We start from the raw sequence: 6,000 nt of genomic DNA, 5'->3' as shown, positions 1-6,000 counted from the left end.
GAGTGCCCATTAATAAGGAACTGTTTAAGTAAGGTACATCTACACAATGGAATACTATGCTGCTATAAAAATAATGAGGTAACTCTGGATGAATTGATACGGAAATATCTCTAGGATATCTTGCAAAGCGAAAAAAGCAAGGTGCAGGGCAGCATATATTGTGTGCTGCTTTTTATGACAGTGTTTCTTAACCTTTTTAAAAATCATTATCACTTCCCTAAGAAGCCATTTTAAAACATTTTTCCTAATCCGCACCCTCCCATGAAATTTTAATACCATGCATCTTTGTTTATGTAGTATATGTGTTACGCGTATCTGTGATTTATACATAAAAAGAGTAAGAATTTTTCACTCCCAGAAACCAATTATCACCATCTTGGGGGTGATATTACCCCCATTGAGAATGGCTGTTCAATAAGAAAAGGAGAAAATAAGCATATTATATAACAAAATGGAAGGGTACATAAGAAATTAATAAAAAGGAGGGGAGAGAATAAGGAGCTGAAGGCATACGTGTGAGCAAGATTTCTCTATGTATTCATTTTTATATGGTTTTGGTTTTTCAACTATGCAAGTGCATTGCCTATTCAAAAAATTAAATCTAAAGACATATAAATTCACTTTTTCTAAAATAAAATGAACAAATAAAACAGACATCTGAGGAACTCCCAAACAAAACAAACAAGCAAAACCCCCAGCTCTATTACTGTTCTCCTTCAAACCACTCAAAGCCCCTCCCCAGCTTGGAATCCGCCTTCTGTTCACAGCTGTGCATCCCGACCACACCCCACGAGGGGACCTCTGCTCGCTAACAGAGTCTTTTGTCCCCCCATGTTGATTTTTCAGCACCAAGGGAAGCTGAGAACACATCCTGCACTGTTATGAGGGCTCTCCTGGTATGGGTTCGTTTGGAAGACTGTAGCCTGCATTTTAAAATCATCAGGGTGTTTCAAAGCAGGAGGAAGAGGCTGCAAAGGAGCTGTGAGGAAGCGAGTGCCAGCCCTTCCGAGAGAACGGGAAATGAGGGAGGAACATGCTCGTGTCCTCTCTTCCTCCCAAGAGCACACACAGGTTCTCATTAGGGAGGGACTGGGATTCTGGTAGTGGCAGGTACAAGGGCAGAGATCCTGGGCCTGCTCAGATTCCATGTCATTCAAAGTCAGCTGGCCCAGTTGGCTTCCTCCAACAGAGAGTATTTCCTTTTTCCTGAGGGCGCGCTCCAGAGGCGGAAAGGCCAGGCTGAAGGTTGATTAGTAGACCAGAAACTCCATTGTGGGATTAACAAAACAAAACAAAACAAAGCAAAACAAAACACTGAGGCTCACACTTCAGTGTATCACCAACTTTAATTTGATTGTGTAATGAGGCACGATAAATAAGATTTGCATGATTGCACCCTTTCCTTTGCTTAAATATCAAACATTGCAATGAACATTTGGAATAAATGGCTGCCTTTGAAATGAGTTTTGTTTTAAAAATGCTTCAATAAGTCACCTAGAGAGAAGAGAGTCAGCACATTTAAGTCAAGTCCTGATTGTTGCCCAAACTTCAATTTCCTCATCTGTAGAATGGGTATAATAATGGTTCACTGTAACTACAGTTGGTCTCCTTCCACCCGGTATCTGTGGGTTCCAATTGTGAGTTGAAAATATTTATTAAAAAGGGGTGGTTGCATCTATAGTGAACATGTAAGACTTTTTTTTCCCTTGTTACTATTCCCTGAACAATACAGTATAACAATTGTTTATATTGTGTTAAGTATTAGAGGTAATCTAGAGATGATTTAAAGTACATGGGAGGATGTGTGTGGTTTATATGCAAATACTATACCATTTTATATAAGGGACTTAAGCATGCATGGATTTTGGTATCCTCAGGGAGTTTTGAAATCAGTTTCCCATGGATACTGAGGGATGACTATACATGAGAATGCTGCTGTAAAGAGTGAATGATATAAGAAATGTTTCATAACAGTAAGATACTGTCATTGTTGACATTGCCATTTCTAGAAGGGGGTAGGAACTTTGCTTTTTAGAACTCCATAGAGGACACTCAACAAACATGTTGGGCTGAATTGTTGAGCTAAATTGAAATCTTTCTGTTCCATTGAGGGAGATTCTAGAACAAATATATCTCTTCAGTAATGTGAATTTGTTTCTCAACTTTTAAAAAATACGGAGAGATATCCACATGGATATCCACAGATATGCTGTATATCCATGTAGAGGATTTACACATCCAGGGGTTGCATGGAAAATGGCAGTTTTTATTAATGCTTTTGGTGCTGGATTTTATGCCCTGTTGTCACTATCTTTCTGTTGGGCCTCAGGTTTGTCACTTAAAAGTTCTGATTTCTCTCCTCTTTCCCTCCCTAGGTGTTGCTCTTTGGACCACACACTGGGAAATGCAACTTGTCTTAGGAAGCAAATCATCTTTTTTCTGCTAGGCCACACTAACCCTGGGTTCTAGACTATAAACACTGGAATGCTTCTTTCAGAATTGCCTTGTCCTTTAGCATCATCATTTCATATCTGAATTACCATCAAACCTGCTTACCTTACTACCTTGAGTTCCTAGCAGAAGATTCAGAGCTTTTTCTGGCTTTTTTGTTTTTTTGTTTGTTTGTTTTTTGTTTTTTTGAGACGGAGTCTCACTGTGTTGCCCAGGCTGGAGTGCAGTGGCGCGATCTTGGCTCACTACAAGCTCTGCCTCCTGGGTTCACACCATTCTCCTGCCTCAGCCTCCTAAGTAGCTGGGACTACAGGCGCCCGCCACCACACCCGGCTAATTTTTGTATTTTTAGTAGAGACGGGGTTTCACTTTGTTAGCCAGGATGGTCTCGATCTCCTGACCTCGTGATCCACCCACCTCGGCCTCCTAAAGTGCTGGGATTAAGGCGTGAGCCACCGCGGCCGGCCGCTTTTTCTGTTTTAAATTAAATTTCTAAAATGCTTATTGTAGAAAGAAGTTTTCAAATAAGCATGTAAAATAAGCGGGAAAGAAATAGAAATTACTCATAATCATACTACTTAGATATATAGAATGTTAATATCAGGCGTGTAGACATCTGTGTACAGTCATGTGCTACATAATTATGTTTTGGTCAGTGACAGATGGCATAAACAGTTGTGATCCCATAATATTATAGTACTGTATTTTACTGTACCTTTTCTATGTTTAGATATGTGTAAATACACAAATACACCATTGTGTTACAACTGCCTACAGTATTCAGTGTGGTAACATGCTGTGTAGGTTTGTTGCCTGGGAACAATGGGCTATACCATATAACCTAGGTATGTAGTAGGCTGTACATCTAGGTTTGTGTCAGTATAGATGACCTTTGAACAACTTGGGTTTGAACTGCTCATGTCCACTTACAAACATGAATTTTATTTCAATAAATCCCTCCTGCCTCCCTTTCCACTTCCTCCACCTCTTCCATCTCTGCCATCCCTGAGACAGCAAGACCAATCCCTGCTTCCTCCTCCTCCTCAGCCTAATCCATGTGAAGACTATGAGGATGGAGACCTATATGATAATCAACTTCCACTTAACGAATCGTGAATGCATTTTCTCTTCCTTATGATTATCTTAATAGCATTTTCTTTTCTCTAGTTTACTTTGCTGTAAGAATACAGTATATAATACATGTAACCTACAACACATGTGTTAATTGATTGTTTATGTTATTGGTAAGGCTTCTGGTCAATAGCAGGCTATTAGTAGCTAAGGTTTTGGGGAAGTCAAAACTTATATGTGTATTTTCATGGGGGATTGGAGCCCTTAACCCCTTCAATGTTCAAGGGTTAAGTGTACACTCTATGATGAACACAACAATAAAATCACCTAACAATGCATTTCTCAGAACATTTCTCCCTTGTTAAGTGACATATGACTGTGTTCAGTTACATATATACTTGAGTAGATATACATATATATGTGTGTATATATACATTTATATGTGTGTAGAGAGAGAAATGTATGTTTAGGTATGTGTATATATATTTATGCATGTATTTACTCATTTTGCTTTTATATGCAAATAGGATCACATAACACATACTGTTTTGTGATATGCTCTATGCCTTTAAAAAGACTTGATAATATGGCAAACAACTTTCCATATCAATAAACTTATTTCTTATCCATTGTTCTCAGCCTCCAACTTTAAAAATTTATTTTTATTTTTGACCAAGATAAGCTTGATATAATAAATATCCTTGCACAAATTATTTGTACAGACTCTTAATTCTTTCTTTAGGATAAGTTCTGAAAGATAGACTTACCTGCTGGGTCAAAAGTCTGCACATGATAGCAAATACAGAACATACACCAATTTGTACTCTTACCAGCGTGTATGATGGTGCCCCTTTGCCTATTAGCATTGGCTTTTATCTTTTTATTTAATCTTGCCAACTTGTATTTTTTAACTTTCTGTGTGTGTGTGTGTAGGAAGTTATATATTTTCTCATTTTTTTTTTCCTGCAACATGCTTAATATTGTTCTTTTCAAGGAGGGTATTTGTTATTTTCTTGTAGATTTGTAAGATCTCTTTATTTTTAACACATGTCAGTTGCTGTCTTAGTCTGCTCAGTCTGCTATTACAGACCATAGACTAGTCTATGGTTTCTATTTTAAGCCATACACCAGGTGGCTTATAAACAGTAAATATATATATTTATTTATTTATTTTAAATATTAAGTATCTAGATTCATATATATATATACACACACACACACACACTCTCACAGTTCTGGAGGCTGGGAAGTCCAAGAAGAAGGTGCTGGCAGATCACTGTCTGGTGAAGGCCCACTTCCTGGTTCATGGGCAGCTGTCTTCTCACTTGGTAGAAGGGATGAAGCAGCTCTCTGGGGTTTCTTTTATAAGGGCACCAATCCCATTCATGAGGACACCACCCTCATGACCTAATCACCTCCTAAACATCCTACCTCCTAATACCATCACACTGGGGGTTAGGTTTTCAACATGAAATTTGGGGGATATAACATTCAGTCTATAGTAGTTGCCCAGTCTAGCACTCAGCGTTGGCTATCCCTTCTGGCCTGTGTGTTCTGCATCCAGTCCAAGTACTACTACCAGACTAATTTTTGTAAAACTCTAACAAAAGGAGGCTGAACGTAAAAGCCTGCGATTTCCCCATAGTTTCACCCAATGTTTTCTCTGTGTTGTTTATTGGATTCCATTTGCTTTCCCATCTCAACTCAACCAGAAATTTCATTTTTCCCAGCCAATTAAAGCAAGGTCATTCCTACCCCTAAGTTTCTAACTCAGTTGTTCCATTTCTCAAGTTCTAGACCAAATATCACTTCTTCCAGGAAGTTTCTCTGATTTTTCCAGCTCTCATTTTTCTCCCTTTGCCCTTTGAGCTCCTGGAAAATTTGCTGTCTCTATCACATATTTTAGCAGTTTGGCTAAATATGATTTTATATAGTTTATTCATTCATATGTATTTTTTCATTGATTGAAGAAGGACCCAGGGATTTTTTGCATTTTATTTTTTAATTGACAAAATTATATGTATTTATGGTATACAATATGGTGTTTTAAAATATGTATACATTGTAGAACAGCTAAATTGAGCTAAATAATATATGCATTATGTCACATACTTAACATTTTTTTTGTAGTGAGAACACCTCAAATCTACTATCTTGGCTATTTTCAAGCATTCAATATATCAGGATTAACTATAGTCACTATATTGTACGATAAATCTCAAATCTTGCAGTAATACTGCAAGGACAGTATTTTTAATATTCCTAAATGTCCTTTAGAGATTGAGGCAGAGATGATCAGTTGTTAACCTGACTGGCTAATTCACTGGTTGAGAAAGAAAGGCCTTGAACTTCTGTGCTCAAAAGCAAAGCTGGAATACATAAGAATATAGAAGGTAACTATCAATGATGAATTTTTTTACCTTTTTTTTCTGGCAAAACATATACAACACTCTAGTAAATCAGAGAGCAAGATATTTA

The sequence above is a fragment of the Chlorocebus sabaeus genome, chromosome 23 (assembly GCF_047675955.1).
Source record: "Chlorocebus sabaeus isolate Y175 chromosome 23, mChlSab1.0.hap1, whole genome shotgun sequence".
Classification (NCBI taxonomy): domain Eukaryota; kingdom Metazoa; phylum Chordata; class Mammalia; order Primates; family Cercopithecidae; genus Chlorocebus; species Chlorocebus sabaeus.
This window is presented reverse-complemented; position numbering follows the sequence as displayed.